The sequence below is a fragment of the Pteronotus mesoamericanus genome, unplaced genomic scaffold (assembly GCF_021234165.1).
Source record: "Pteronotus mesoamericanus isolate MK-2021 breed Mesoamerican mustached bat unplaced genomic scaffold, CSHL_Meso_final contig_22, whole genome shotgun sequence".
In the NCBI taxonomy this organism is placed as follows: Eukaryota; Metazoa; Chordata; class Mammalia; order Chiroptera; family Mormoopidae; genus Pteronotus; species Pteronotus mesoamericanus.
This window is the reverse complement of record NW_026555090.1, coordinates 2,934,004-2,951,004: the sequence shown is the minus strand read 5'-3', so window position 1 is coordinate 2,951,004 and position 17,001 is coordinate 2,934,004. Positions and strand designations below refer to the sequence as shown.

The window sequence follows — 17,001 nt, the reverse complement described above, 5'->3', positions numbered from 1 at the left end:
AAAAAACATATCTTAAGAAATCAAAGCCCAAATCTCTGGATCTCTGGGCAAGGTATTACAGACACTAGTACATATATGGGGGGACCCAATAAACCCCAGAATTTATTTGTAAAAATTGTGTATTTATTCTTACATGTTTAAACTTCAGTCACCTTCAAAGTACTCTCCATCTGATGCAATACAACTATCGAGACTTTTTTCCCACTGCTCAAATTAGTTTTTGAATTCATTTACTTTGATGCCTTTTAGTACTGCATTTTTTGTTTCACCTCTTCTACATCAGCAAAACTTTTCCTTTGGAGGACTTTTATCCAGGGAAACAAAAAAAAGTCACGTGGGGCGAGATCTGGTGAATAGGGAGGGTGGGGCGCTGCAGTTATGTCATTTCTGGTCACAAACCGCTGAACACTCAGCACGGCGCTCGTAAATCACTCATCATGAAATGGGCAAAGGCATTGAAAGAGTCTTCAAAAAAAGATTTACTGAAGCCGAATGCAGCCTCTCACAACAGCGCCAGCTGGTGCACTGATGCAGATGGGTTCCTAGAACGGTCACCAAGCAGGGGAAGCCTGTACTGCAAGGGGCCCGCCTTCCAGAAGATAATTCTGGGTTTTCTGGGTACCCCCTGCACATTTTTTTTAACTATTATAATTTCTAAGTAGGGGGCTCTATTAAGGAAGATAGTTTGAGGGGTGAAAAAAAATCACATTTTATAAATATCTACAATTCAGGTTCTGCTCTAGGTTCTTACACGTCATTTCACTTAATTCAGATAACCCTAGGAGATGGGTAAAATGTACTTCATTTTAAAGATAAGGAAATAATAAAGGTAAGATGAAAAAATCAGTGAAATTGAAAACAGAAAAACAATAGAGAATAGTTAAGGAAACAAAGAGATAGTTTTTAATAAGATCAATAAAATTGACAAACCTCTAGCGAGACAAAGAAAAACAGAGAAAATACAGATCACCAAAGTGAAATGAAATGTGGTATCACTATAGACCCTGCAGCTCAGAATATAAAAGGGAAGACTCCAAATAACTCCAGACACATAAATTTGACAACTTAGAAGAAATGGACCAATTGCTTAAAAACACAGCATACCCATGAAGTGAGTCATTTGCATAACCATATAACTATTAAAGAAATTTAAATTTGTAATTTTTAAAACTCTCTCCCCTGAAAAAAATCTCCAAGCTCAGAAAATTTCACTGGAGAATTCTACCAATGTCCCATGAAGAATTAACACCAACTTTACACAATTTCTCCCAGAAATTAGAAGAGTTGAGAACACTTCCCAAATCATGTTATAAAGTAGTATTATTCTGATACTAAAAACAATACCAAAAAGAAAACTACAGATCCTTATGAATATAGATGCAAAAATCTTTAATAAAGGATTAGCAAATAATTCAGCAACATGTAAAAAGAATCATACACCATGACTACATGGTATTTAAGGGGTGCAAGGCAAGTTCCATATGTGAAAAAGCAATCAGTGTCATTCATCATAGGAACAGGCAAGAAAAGAAAAATTCCATGATCATATCAATCAATGCAGAAAGAGCACATGACCAAACTCAATATTCATTCATGATAAATATTGAAATAGAGGTAAATTCCTCAGAAAAAAATCTTACAAAAAATAGGACAGAGAGGAAATTCCTCAGCTTGATAAAGAGCACCTACAAAAACCTGACAGCTAACGTTATACTTAATGGTGAAAAATTGAATGCTCTCTACCTAGGATTAGAACAAGGCAAATATGTCCAATCTTAGCACTTTGTGTTAAGAAGGCCTAAACAATAGGCAAGAAAATAAAATAAAAGGCAGACAGATCCAAAGTGAAGAATTAAAACTGTCCCTACTTGTAGAAGACATGCTTGTGTACTTAGAACATCTCAAAGAATCTAAAGAAAAAAACTTCAAGAACTAAGTTATATGTGATTCCAATAACCTCACAAGATACAAGATAGACATATAAAAATCAATTGCACTTTAATATTCTAGCAATGAACATGAAAATTCAAAATATAATAACATAATATTTACAATTGCTAGAAACAATTAGTGTAAACCTAAAGAAAGAAGTGCAGGATTTGTGTGCTGAAAATGACAAAGTGCTGACGAAAGAAATCAAAGAAGATCTAAATAAATGGAGAGACATGCCATGTTTATATATTTAAAAAACTCAACATAATAAAGATGTCAATTCCCAGAAGATTTTTTTTGTAAACATAGATAATATTATTCTAAAATTTTTATGGTAAGTAAAGAAGAAAAACAACTAAACTAGAAAAAATATTATTTTTGGAAAAAAAATAATGTTGAAGAGTCTACCTGATTTCAAGACTTATTATATAGCCACAATAATCGAGATCATGAGCTATTGGCAGAGGGACAGACACACAGGTCAAAGGTACAAAACAGAGAGCACAGAAATAAACCCAAACAAATATGTCCAATTGATTTTTAACAAAGGTGCGAAAATGATGCAATGGAAAAAGTATACCATTTTCAACAAATGATGCTGGAGCAACTGGATCCATAGCAAAAAAGTGAAGGAATGCAAGGTGGCAGCGGAGGAGGTAGAAGCTATAATCATCTCCTCCCAGGACCAAACTGGAATTACAACTAAATTATAGAATAATCATGGTGAATAACCAACTGAACACTAGCTGAAGATAAGTCTTATAACCAAGGATTTACAGAAAAGGCCACATCGAGACTGGTAGGAAGGGCGGAGACATGAAAAGGGCTGACCCTGCTACTACATGCAGCAGCTGAGGTTCCGAAGGGATATCTCAGCAGAGGCAGGGGGTTCTGTCTGAGAAGCGCCGGAGCTCAACACCAAGCTGGGCTCCCCAGCCCAGAACACGAAAGCCGGAAAGAGGCACCCACATAACATCTGGCTGTGAAAAGCAGTGGGGCTTCAGTCCATCAGGGAGAGGTGGGAGTCTGCTGAGACACAGGTACTCTCTTAAAGTGTCAATGCACAAAATTTCATTCACAGCACCTCAACAGGGGTTCACAGCACCTCAAAGGGAGCAGAATGGTCAGATGAGGAGAGGCTGGGGTTTGTGTCTCTGTGGGGGGAGGTGAAGGAGCAGCCACCAGGATCACTATGCAGAGTCATTCTCCCAGACCTCAGGCACCATCTTTCGGGGGCGGAACACTCTCTTCCCTGTGGCATCAGCCTGGGGAAAGGCCATGGCCCCACCTTCCGTACTCCCTCTCGCCCTAGAGCTTACAAACTGCTGAGTAGTACAGCCAGAGGCTCTTTCGGTGACTGAGCCTAACCGGAAGCCAGCAGGTGGAGGCACGCAGAGACAAATCTCTAATTTCATTGGAATGCCTTGGGACTTTTGCTGACCTCCCCCAGGCTGGTGCTGGTAAAAGCCGGGCTCGGTGTGCAGCCTGGTCCTTCCCACGTGCACCCAGACCCACAGAGGCAGCCACAAACTGATTGCTTTGTGCCTTCCAGGCTGCACAGGGCCACGCACAGGCAGAGTCTTCCTTTGGCTGCATCAGATTCCCTCCTAAGAGACCAGAGCCAACACACACAGTGGCCAGCTTCAGACAACATCAGAGCAGGATCCAATTAACTTCATATGTGGCATATCCAAAGGGAGATCTCAGCAGGCACCAATCCCTGCTAAGGCAAATTCTGCATCATGTGATCAGCACCTGCATAGCAGTTCATGCACCGTGGTTGGGGTTGCTTCTCACAGTCGGCCAGCCTAAGGGTTGATCTCACGCACGAATGGGCTAATGGCAATCAAGACTCAATTACAATAAAAGGGCTCAAATAAGCCACATAAGGAACATTCCTGAAGCACCCAGCTCAGGTGATCAAGAAGACTGCACACTGAGCCCCACAGGACACCTACTGCATAAGGTCACTCCACAAAGACCAAAAGTCACAGCAGATCTATCTAATACATAGGAATAAACACAAAGATGCAGCCAAAATGGAGACACAAAGAAACAGGCCCCAAATGAAACAGCAAAAGAAAGCTCCAGAAAAAGAGCTAAGTGAAAAGGAGGCAAGCAATTTATCAGATACAGAGTTCAAAGTAATGGTTATAAGGGTGCTCAACAACATGAAATAGGACATAAAAACCATAAGAAACAGTAAAAAACAGTAAAAAATTAAGAATACACTATGTGAAATGAAGAATACACTGGAAGGAATAAAGAGTAGGTTAGATGAAACAGAGGATCAAATCAGTGATTTGTAAGACAATGAAGAAAAAGACACCCAATCAGAACAGCAAAACAATAAAAAAAAATCCCCCCAAATGAGGATAGTTTAAGGGACTGTTGGGACAACATGAAGCATCACAACATCCACATCAAACAAGGGAGCAAGGGATTGAGAAGTATTTGAAGAAATAATGAAGAAAACTTTCCTAACCTGATGAAGGAAAAAGACACACAAGTCCAGGAAATGCAGAGAGTCTCAAACAAGATAGACCCAAAGAGGTCCAGACCAAGACATATCATAATTAAAATGGCAAAGGTTAAAGACAGAGAGAGAATCTTAAAAGCCACAAGAGAAAGAAAGTTACCTACAGGGGAGCTGCTATAAGAGGGTCAGCTGAGTTCTCAATAGAAACATTTCAGGCCAGAAGGGACTGGCATGAAATAGTCAAAGTGATGAAGAGCAAGGACCTACAACCAAGGCTACTTTACCCAGCAAGGCTATTATTTAAAATTGAAGGAAAGAAAGAGCTTCCCTGACAAGAAAAACATAAAAGAGTTTGTTACCATCAAACCAGTATTATGAGAAATATTGAAGGGTCTTCTTGAAGAGGAGGAAAAAGAATGAGAAGAAGAGAAAAGAGGAAGAGGGGGAGGAGGGGGAAGTAGGGGAGGAGGAGAAAAGCAACAAACAAATAGAGTTAATAAAAATAAAATGGAAGATAATATAGATAGTAAAATCACAGATATTTCTCATAGCAATATTTTTTCTGATATATATCTTTGAGCAAGGGAAACAAAAGAAAAAAATAAACAAATGGGACTACATCAAACTAAAAAGTTCTTGCACAGCAAAGGAAACCATCAACAAAAAGAAAACTCACTGAAATGGAGAACATATTCACTGATACATGTGATAAGGGGTTAATATTCAAAATCTATAAAGAACTTCTATAACTCAATACCAAAAAAACCCAAACAATTCAATTAAAAATATGGGCAATGAACTTAAGTAGACACCTCCCCAAAGTGGACATACAGATGGCCAACAGACATATGAAAAGATGCTCAACATCACTAACCATCAGAGGAATGTGAATTAGAACCACAATGAAATACCACCTCACACCTGTCAGAGTGGCCATCATTAATAAATCAACAAACAAGTGCTGGTGAGGATGTGTGGAAAAGGGAACCCCTGTGCACTGTTGGTGGGAATGCAGACTGGTGCAGCCACTGTGGAAAACAGTGTGGAGTTTCCTCAAGAAATTAAAAATGAAACTGCCTTATGACCCAGCAATTCCACTTCTGGGTATTTATCCAAAGAAACCCAAAACACTAATTCAAAAGAATATATGCACCCCTATGTTACCTGCAGCATTATTTACAATAGCCAAGATTTGGATGTAGCCCAAGTGCCCATCAGTAGATGCATGAATTAAAAAATTTGTGGTACATTTACATAACGGAATATTACTCGGCCATAAAAAAGAAGAAAATCTTACCTTTTGTGACACCATGGATGGACCTAGAGAACATTATGTTAAGTGAAATAAGCCAGTCAGAGAAAGACAAGTGCTATATGATTTACTCATATGTGGAATCTAATAGACAAAATGAACTAAAAGCAAAATAGAGAGAAACTCATAGAGAGCAAGCTGACAGCTGCTGGGGTGGGTGGCTGAGGGGTGGAGGGTTTGAGCAAAACAGAGAAAAAAACTCATGGGCATGGACAGCAGTGTGGTGACTGTTGAGTGGGGAGGGGGTGGTGGCACTTGGAGGAGGGCACAGGTGGGGTAAATGGTGACGGACGGAGACTTGACTTGAGGTGGTGACTGCACGACAGTTTACAGATCAGGCGCTGTAGAACTGTGCACCTGGAACCTGTGCACTTTTGTTAACCAGCGTCACCTCAGTAAATTCAATGAAAAGGTAAAAAAGTGAACCTTGACCTAAGTTTTACAAATTATAGAAAAATTAACTAAAATGGCTCCCGTGCTTAAATGCAAGATGTAAAACTGTAACACTTTAAGAAAAAAAAAACACAGAAGAAAATCTTCAAGGTCTAGAGCTAGGTAAAGAGTTCTTAAACTTAACATCAAAAGCATGACCCATAAATGCAAAAACTGAACACTGAACTTCATCAAATTAAAGAGTTTTGGTCTGCGAAAGACCCTGTGATGAGGATAAAAAGACAGAAGTACAGACTGGGAGAAAGTATTTGCAAACCATGTATCCAATAAAGAACTAGTATCTAGAACATATAAATAATTCACTGAACTCAACAGTAAAAATAAAAACATAATCCAAATAAAGAGAAGAGTAAATGACACAAACATTTCACTGAGGATATGCAGGTGACAAAAAAGCTCATGAAGAGACTTTGAACACCCTTAGCCATCAGGAAATATAAAATAAAACTATAATGAAATATCACTACACATCTATCCCAATGGCTAAGATTAAAAAGCGATTACACACCTCACGCTGGCAGGGATGCTGAAAACCGGCCCACTCATATGAGATGGCCTACGGGGTGGAAAATGGCCTAGCCACTCTGGGGACACCCTGTGGCAGTTTTTAAAAAAACTAAACATGCAATCACTCCATGACCTGGCACTTGCACTTCTTGGCATTTTTCCCAGAAAAATGCTTCCACAGAATGTCTACACAAACACCTGTACATGAGCGTTTATAACAACTTTAGCCATAATAGCAAAAAAACTGGAAACCACCCAGATTCATGGAGAATACTTAAATTGGGGTACATCCACACCGTGAAATAGTATGAAAAAACAAGAAAGGAGCACACTCCTAATGTACACAGTGACCTGGGGTAGTGTCTGGAGAATTCTGCTTAGTGGAAAAAGCCAGTCCAAACAGTTTACATGCTGCATGATTCCATTTTCATAACACCCTTGAAACAACAAATTGTAGAAATGGAAAACAGGTTAGTGGTTGCCGGGGGCTAAGGAGCGGCTGCAGTTAGAGGGGAGTGGGTGTGGCTGTACAAGGGCCACCGGAGGGACCTGCGGCAACCGGAACGTCCCGTCCCGTGACCGGCCTGCGTCAATGTCACCATCCTGGCTGTGGTTGCTGTGCTACCTTCTTGCAAAGTGTTACCATTGGGAACCTGGGTAAAGGGTGCAGGGGACTCTTTCTCTATAATTTCTTACAACTGTATGTGGATCTTCAATTATTGCAAAATTTAAAGTTGAATTAAAAGCCATATAAATATATTTTCAACCTGTATACTGTATTGACTTTACATTTTGATGAAAATTTAAATAAAAATCATTCACCTTGAATACCACCACTTTTTTTTTTCTCCTTGAGAGTGATTACAAATCATGAAGTGATAGAAATTAGAAAATGCTAACATGGAACTCAGGGGAAAAAAGCTGAAAATAAAAAATAAAAATGAAATTTGCCACACAAAATTCACTTATTACTGATAAAAAACAATAAAAATAAGCAAGAATACTATTTTCATCAAACCCACAATCTAATAGGTCATCCCAAATCCCTGAAACTTCATATTCATTAGTCGTATATTTAATCACTGATCAGAACACTGCAAACAAATAGTGTGTCCTCATGTGTATTCTTGCCCTGGGTCCTGTAAATGCCAGGCGTGTGCCTGCTTCCCACAGCTCACCCTTTCTTAGGATAGGCCAGCGTCCCTGAAGGTAAAAACAAAAAACTGTTTATAATGACTGAGTCCAGAATCTAATCCTATTTTACACAGAAACACAAAACCAGTTTTTACACAATTATACACTGAATTTACAGGGAATGTAACTAACATGTAAATCACATCAAGGGAAGACAGCACTTTGTGTTGCTCAGAAAGTGACCCTGAGTTGTCAGCAATGCAGGAAGTCACAGGTGTGGACAGTCCCTGCCACTACCCCTGCCCCCTGCGTCCCCAGATTTGTACCCCTGGCGCTGGGTCCCTTTTGTAGCATTAGTCCTTTCTCTAAGCATCTGTCTTCTAGGGCAGTCAGCTTCCAGCATTAACACATTAAAATGTGTTATTTTATTACAATTTCTGTTCCTTTTATTTCGCCTCTACATTTATAGGTAGGGCATTACATTATTTTTTTTTCTTCTTGACTACATTTCGCTTGAAAAGGTAAGCATGAGGAAGTTACTGAGGCCAGCTAGTATCAACAGCTACCGGCTAAAAACAGCAGAAGCCGCAGCCCGCTAATAACAACGCCAGTCCTGCAAGCAGAAGAGGAGGATAACGCCACCTTCAGGCAGCCGCCAAAACAACAACAACAAAGTAAAGTGCAAAACTTACCTTAGGCTTTTGTGTCGCCCCCCCCCGCCCCGCCCCCGCTCTCCTGCTGGCCAATGCAAATTCTTTTCCTTCTTCCTTTAGTTTGGACATAAAAGATATGCCCTGATATTCCTAAATGCAATCCTCTACTATGAAATCCCTTTCAGTGTCCTATTCTGGACAAACACAGACTTCCCTCTGTGGACGGTCCTGGAAACATCACTAGATCTACAAGGAAAGTGACGGCCGTTCATAAAAGGATGAACCATCTGAGGAACCATGCAAACGTGCATGCATGAAGCAAAGTTGTCAGAAGGAACAGGAAATTTCACCCTTCTCTACTCTGCATCCTCACTGAAATTTAGGGAGCTTTTATAGCTATGAAGCCAGAGGAAGAAGGCACTAAGAAGGACCAATTTGAGATCAAAGAAATTAGACTAGAGTGGAAATTAAAAAATGCAAAGCAAAGCATATTAGATGAGAAACTTTTTAAAAATCAGAGGATGAATGAAAGTAATAAAAAAAAATATGAGATGTGGTGGAAGACATACCCAGGAAACCAGACATACACATATTTGAATTTCCTGAATGAGACACCAAAATAAAAAGAAAAGCAATAATCAAAGTAATAACAGAATGCATAGGGGCATTTAATAAATCCATCATCCGGTGCTAACAACACCTCTTAGAAAATAGGAGAAGAGTTGGACATCAAAAAATATCTCACCCAAACTTCTGCATCCTATTTCATGGTGAAACACCAAAAACAGTAAAACAAGGGCATCAGTAGCATTTAACACAACACAGGCAACCCACACAAACACAGCACAGCGTGCATCAGAGATGAAGGGTACAACTCCTGGAATTGTTCTAACTGTAGCTGTTGTAACTGTCCACTTGGAAAACATGTGAGAATCAGCTGAAAACCATGAGTACCAGTAAGAGAATGAGTAAGTGACAAATTAAATATTTGAGAAATGTCTAATTAAAAATATGAGCGATCACTTCAGCAGCACATACTCTAAAATTGGAATGACATAGAGATTAGCATAGAGATGATATGCAAATTCATGAAGCTTTCCATATTTTTAAAAAAATACAATGACTAAGGAATCCCGTGCACAACAGCACTAAAAGTATACAATCTAGGCATAAATTCAACAAACAAAAAGAAGGAGGAGGAGGAGAAAGCAAACTTTATGGAAAGACAAAAAGAAGATGCACAGCACCGGGAGACAGCTGGGCTTCTGGATGGAAAGGCTGCAAAACAGCCAGCCTTCTCAGCGGAAGCGCAGGGAGCCCTCTCAGCTCCCTGAGCCACAGTCTCCCCGGGAGGACCCTGGGACCTCGAAACCCAAACCAGCGCGCACCTTGTGCCTCTGCACGAAGCCCGAGAAAAGCCTGGCACCACTCCAAGCGCCTGACTGGCCGGCCACATACTGCTGGGAAATGCAGGGCCATGAAACCACTGGGCGTATCAAGCAGCTAAGAACCCAGGACTTCACTAACATCAGTACCACGTTCAAAAGCTCCTCACACTGGGGTTATTTCAGACACCACCCAAAATTAACACTCATTCCTGGCCCACCACTGATGATGGGATAAAGAAAACATGGTTCTGAAAGGGCGCCCCCTGAGGCCAGTGGTGTCTGGTTCCCGAGCGCTCGGCGCGTCTCCACCAGGGGGCCTGGGACCACGGGGCGGGGGTGGCGGGGGGGCCGGCGAGGGGGTGGTCGGGAGAGCAGGCCCCTGAGGCAGAGTGGAGAGTCGGGAGAACAGTGCCCAGCGAGTGAGCCCAGGGAAGCCAGTGAAAGAAATGTGGGTCCCAGGACACTAAGTGTGTTGCCCAGAGCTGATGCTGAGATTGATGCCCACGAATATTAGAATGACTCCTACAAAATCCACAAAAACGGGTTTTTCAAGGACAGACATTGGCTTTTCACTGCTTTCCCAGAGCTGGCACCCAGCCAAAACCACAACCCCTGGACAAGTTGGCTCTCAGAGGATCCCCGGAGGGAAGGGCCCGGACACAGGAGCACTGAAGGGGGACCTCGTTTGGTAACAGGAGAACAGCACAAGAGGTTCTTCCAGCAGCGTCTTCCTGTGGGAGAGGCTGTAACTCAGAAACTCAGTGCTCGTGGAAATCTGTGCCCATGAGGGTCCTGGGCCTTCAACCACCTACCGGACACTCAGGGTTGGCACACTGAGGGTTGACTCTGGTGTCGGAAACAGTCTTTCCAATTTTACAAACTGACAATGATCCAACTGGGCCAGACAAATTCAGCATTTGACCGATCTTTCTCGGTGTTTTGGCTTTGTTCACTTTTTGTGTGGTGAAGACAGGAACTACCCAGTTTCCGGGGATAGCCTTGATATCATCCTCCTCATGCTATTTGTTCGTTCAGCAGTTGTTCCAGACAAGGTGCAGGAGGCTAGCAAGAGGCCGAGCAGCCTTCTGCAGCCTGCGGGGTGATGCTTCGAGATGATGGCTGCCAGGACATGGCTCAGCCTGGGTTTTAAAAAGGCCAGTGTCTATCCGAAAATTTCCACCTGAGAAGTGACAGCCCCAGACTTCACTTCTTCACAGAAGATGAACTGGGTACACTTTTCATGACTGCAGGACTGGGAAAGCTTCAGGACTTCATGCATCGCCCACTGCAAGTGAATCGAGGGAAACAGCTGACAATGTACCGAGCTGGGACTGGGTGCAGATATCACAAAACTCCTCTTTCCAACACTGGCCCCTCACAGGATGGGGGCTCACCGGCTTATGGAAAAGAACATCCACAAATGGTATCTTGTTGATGTTGGACGGCTCAAGGTTTCAAACAAACTTGAACCTTGGACCTAAAAAAAATTATTTTTGATGAAGATTCTAACAGTCATTCTTCATCTTTGTGAAGCCTTTTATTATATACTTTCCTCCAGTTTTCTTACTTTGAGATCTCATATAATCTTTCTAGCCACTTGTAATATCTTCATAACTGAAGTATTTGTGGGACTTACAAATTTTAAAGGCATCAAGAATTTATTTCCATGTAAAAGTAGCATATATGATAAAGTATCACTTGACTGTAAGTTTATTAAACTACTTGGGAATTCAAATACCTGGTTCCAAGTATTTTAAGAGCTTTACCCCCTCTAAGTAACCCATGTCTAAAAATTAAAAGGATCTTCTTTACTTTTGGCAAAATTGTTTTATTTTTGTGCCCTTCCATGTTTGACACAGAAGGAATGGGTAGAACTTCGTTTTGCCCCATCGCATCACCTCTGAATGTGCTTGTCATCAGTGTCACTGTGTTTTAGGTTCTGCTTTTACCACTCATCACTTTTACATGCTTCTCTCTTATGGCCCCTAAGTTATATGATGCATTCTGAATTTTACCAAATAAAAAATTCCAATTCCGTATTCCTAAAAAAAAGAGAAAATGTGGTATATGCATGGAATAGAATATTATTCAGTCTTAAAAAAAAAAGGAATTTCCACATGTGATACATCATGGGTGAACCTTGAGGACATTATGCCCAGTAAGTAAGCCAGTCATGGGAGGGCAAATTCTGTGTGACTGCCTGTATATGAGGTCCCTAAAATAGTCACAATCTTCTCTGTATAGAAGCAGAGTAGAATGGTGGTGACCAGGGTCTGGGGAAAGGGGGAAAATCGGAGTTGCTGTTCAGTGGGTATAGAGTTTCTGTCGTGTGAGATGAAAAAGTTCTAGAGATCTGGGGTACAACACTGTCTACAGTTAACAATATTGTGTTATATGCTTAAAAATTTGTTAAGAGGGTAGATCTCATGCTAAATACTCATACCACAATAAAAAAAATGAATTAAATGTAGAAAAAAATAGAAAATGAAAATACTGAATCTGAAATGTTATTTTTTACAACAAAATGTATTCATCAGTGAGATGGTGGAGTAGGTAAATGCTGTGCTTGTTTCTTCTCACGACCACATCAAAATTACAACTAAATGAAAGAACAATAAACGTGGAGAACCATCTCAAGACCAGCTGAACAGAAGTGCTATGACTAAGGGCATGAAGAAGCAGCACCTGGAGACTGCTGGGAGAGGCTGAAACATGAACCCAGCGGGCCCCTCACCAGGTGTGCTGGTTGAGAACTCGAGGGCTAGCTCAGCTGTAGAGGATCCACTGAGGAGCAAGGCATTGCAGCCCCACACCAGGTTCCCAGACTGGAGCAATAAGGCCAGGAAGAGAAGCCTCCAAAGCAACTGGCTGTGAAAATCAGCAGGGATTCTGTCCATCCTGAGCATCAGTCCCACCTACTGAGGTACCAACAGCCATCAGGGCTGAATTACAACAGGAGACGCTCACACAGGGGACACCCCTGGAGCACCCAGCTCAGTGACCAAGGAGACTGGGCCCTACATAAGGCTACCCTGCAAGACTGGGAGGCACAGCAGATCTATTAATGCATGGAAATACACATTGAGAGTCAGCTGAAGTGAGGAGACAAAAACCCATGTCCTGGAGAAAGAACAGGAGGAATGTCCAGAAAAAGAACTAAACAAAATGGAGACAAGCAATGTACCAGATACAGAGTTCAAAACATAGTATAAGGATGCTCAAGGAACTTAGAATGTCAACAAAGAGACATAAAAAAGGACACATAAACCATAAATAAGTACCAGGCAAAAATGAACACTACAATAACTGAAATGAAGAAAACACTAGATGGAATCAACAGCATATCAGATGAAGCAGAGGACCAAATCAGAAAGTTGAAGACAAAGTAGAAGAAAACACCCAACTGAGGCAGCAAAAAGAAAAAAGAGTAAATAAAAATGAGGATAGCGTAAGGAACCCCTGGGACAACATCAAGTGTCACAAAATTCACATCATAGGGGTACCAGAAGAAGAAGAGAGAGAGCAAAAGGTCAGAATCTATTTGGAGAAATAATGACTAAAAACTTCCTTAACCTGGCGAAGAAAATAGACATACAAGTCTAAGAGTGCATAGAGGCCCCCACTAAGACACATCATAATTAAAATGCCAAAGCGTTGTCCAAGAGGTTCATTCTTCTTTGCCATGTCTTCTCACAAGACTTTCAGGATCAAGAGGTTCCTGGCCAAGAAACAAAAGCAGAATTGGCCCATTCCCCAATGGATTCAGATGAAAACTCATTATAAAATCAGGTATAACTCTAAGAGGAGACATTGGAGAAAAACTAAATAGGGTCTAGAAGGGAGGGCACATCAGAGATTGCTCACATATTTATGTTCTATTCATGTTTCTCCCTCTTGAAATCACTGAAAAGACCCCCACTGTCTGGACAGTTTGGTGTTTTAATTGGGAAATTATTAGAAAAACGATTTTTCTCTTTATTTTTTTCCTGCAGTAGTAGGTTGGTTCATTAATAAATGTGAGGTCACTTAGAAAAATAAAATGCCAAAGGGTAAAGACAAAGAGAATGTTAAAAACAGCAAGAGAAAGGCAGTTAGTTGCCTACAAGGGAGTTCCCTTAAGACTGTCAGCTGATTTCTCAACAGAAACACTTTAAGACAGAAGGGACTGGCACAAAATATTCAAAGTGATGAAAAGCAAGGACCTACAACCAAGAATACTCTAACTAGCAAGGCTAGCGTTTAAAACTGAAGGAGCATTACACAGAGTCGGGCAAGGTGCAACTGGTATTGAAGATTCAATTTATTTAACTTTTAGGAAGCAGTGGGATAATAGTGACATTCTTTTAAACGCCACCTGTACTATATATAGAATCACCCAAACGACCACTTTTGTGTATCGCTGGTTTTTGTAAGATTCATCCACATGGCTACAGGCAACTCCTCTGGCCAAGTGCTATCTCCAAAAGAGACCGGTGTTCAACCCTCATCCTCTGGCAACCCGTCAGATCTCATCTCAACCCCACTGCTAATGTGAGCAGAAAGCTCACCCCACATCTACCTCTGACCCACGCAGAAGGATCTGGCAATCCCACTCTGAGGTGTGTATACCGACTGGATGGAAAGTGGGCAGTCAGGCAGCTGGGCACACTCACATTCATAGCAACATTGTTCACAGTAGCCAGGAAGTGGAAACAACAAAATGTCCATTGATGGATGAATGGATAAACAAAATGTGGAGGTGGTCTATTCATACAAGGGAACGTTATTCAGTCTTCAAAAGGAAGGAAATTCTGACACATGCTACAACATGGATAAAACTTGAAGACATTATACTAAGTGAAATAAGCCAAATGCTAAAGGACAAATATTGCATAATTTTCCAAATATATGAAATACCTAGAATAGGCCAATTCATAGAGGCAGAAAGTGAAATGATGGTTACCAGGGGCTGGGGAGAGGGAGGGGTAAAGAGCTGCTGTTTAATGATCGTAGAGTGTCAGTTTTGCAAGATGGAAGGAGCTCCGGAGACGAGGGCGGTGATGGCTGCACAACAGTGTGAATGTGCTTAATGCCACCAAGCTGTGCACCTAGAAATAATTAATGTGGTAATTTTTATGTTACGTATTTTACCACAAAAGAAAATCCATCAAGAAGGTTTAGCACTGCTGACTCTACCCTCTGAAATATACCCAGAAGCCAGCTCCTGACCCCAGCTCCATGGCTACCACCCCATCCAGGTCACCTCCTTCCTGGAGTCCAGCAAGAGCCTCATCTGGCCTCCCCACTCAGCTCATCCACTCATGACAAGCAGCCGAAGTTCTTTCAAAATGAAGGCAGGTCATTTTACTGCTGCTCTCCGAGCCTCCCCTCTCCCAGGGCTCTCCTCCTCCTCACGCACGTGGCTGCGGCCACTCTGGCTTCCTCCTGTTCCTGGGTGGGTCGCCCAGGCCTGCTACCTGGCTGACTTCCTCACCTCATCCACGTGGTGTTCATGAAGCTCCATGAAGGCAGGTATCTTTGTCCTGTTCAGTGATGATCCCCTTTGCCTAGAATAGTGCTGGGCACATAGTAGCCCCTTAAAAATAATTGTTGAGTTAACAAATGACTAAGAGGAGGATTGTTTCTGGTCTGGAAATGAAACTCTTCCCAACCAGGACTCAGCATGAAAAGCACAGCCGTGTTTTGGACAAGGCTGCCACCTCGTGGCTGGGTTCCTTCATGGCTTTGTGGGGGCTCAACCTTCCTCTGGACCTGAGATGAGCAGTTAATAAATGGGGTCGGCAGAGAGGACAACGGCCTACCCCCAAGGGACCACCCTATTCCCTAAAATCTATACCTATCAGGTAAGATGAGATATACACAAAGGATACCTTACAGAGAAAATGAAAAGAAAGAACATATCTGTCTGTAATGAAGATATGTTAATAATAGTGATAAAAACAATCGGAAGAGTGGATGTTGAGTGTGGAAACATGAGGTGGGTATGGGAGAGAGAAAGTTGAACTCATCTGAATCTTATGAAGCCAAGTTTCCTGATGTGAATACCATGCTCTGCTTAAGGTTGTGTAAAAAGGTGAGGTGACAGAGGCCAGCAGGGTAGCGGACAGGGCTCAAGACAGGGCAGCAGCTACTCCTTGACACCTTTGTGGCTGCTGTGTTCTTCCTCTTGCGGAAGAAAACTTGGGCGGAGCCCCAGGGGATGGCATAAAGCCCAGACACCAGAACCTAGAAACAGTCTAGAAAAGACTTCCAGAAAATTCATGCACCCTATTTGAGCAATTTCCACACCTCATGGGCTACATGGTGACGTTGCACTATATGCAAGGGTGAGGAACCATATAATTATTATTACCAGACGACTAAGCATTTTCTGCTAGTACTAGGCTTGACAATTCTCCCTAAGGACAGATAAGTCCCTAGGAAAAGGTGCAGTACAAGCTGATTGCAGGTTTAACTGTGGTGGGGTTAAAACCACAATCCTGTAGTACAATTTCATGACAATTCTCAAAATCAATACAATTGAAAGAAAGCACAGATAATGCCATACCACACATTACAGAAAACTTGTCACAGAGTCAAAAGTTTGAAAACTAAACCTTGAGGGAAAGCCTTAAGCCATAAAGACAATCCTGTCCTCTAAGAGTCTATATATAATTTATAATTACATCTTCCTTTTATGAGGAAATCAATTACATATTGCTAGCATTTTTCTCATTTTCTTTCATTTTATTCTTTTTCTTTACAGCTGAATCTCTAGAGAATGAATGTAAGTCTAGTGAGCATCCAGTGGAGGTGCCCTTTATAACACATGAAATCATTTCCTTCATTTCCCTTTTTTCATGCATGTAAAATAAAGAAAAATGTGACCCAATATTAAAATGAACACCTAACACTACTGTACGATTGCAGAAGTGGTGGCACCTTCTACAGAGCAGCATGAGCTGAGGGCTGCGTAGTGTTCCATTGTATGTATGCACCACCCTTCTTATTCAATGCTCTGTTGAGGGCTGTTCAGTTGTTTCCACATCTTGGACACCATGGCTATGTCCACTGCAATGACCATAATGTCTTTAAATTTTTCGGATACCAGAAGACATGTTGCTGGGTCATACCGTATGTCTATTCTTAGTTTTTGAGGAGCAT

General features: G+C 41.6%; 1 protein-coding gene and 1 pseudogene across 2 annotated transcripts in view; one reads left to right on the top strand and one right to left on the bottom strand.

The window, feature by feature from the left end:
- Positions 1 to 17,001, bottom strand: part of SPECC1 (sperm antigen with calponin homology and coiled-coil domains 1) — a 282,358-nt gene that overhangs the window by 149,845 nt on the left and 115,512 nt on the right. The gene's annotated exons all lie outside the window — the stretch shown is intronic.
- On the top strand, positions 13,527 to 14,392 carry LOC129068710 (60S ribosomal protein L39-like; annotated as a pseudogene).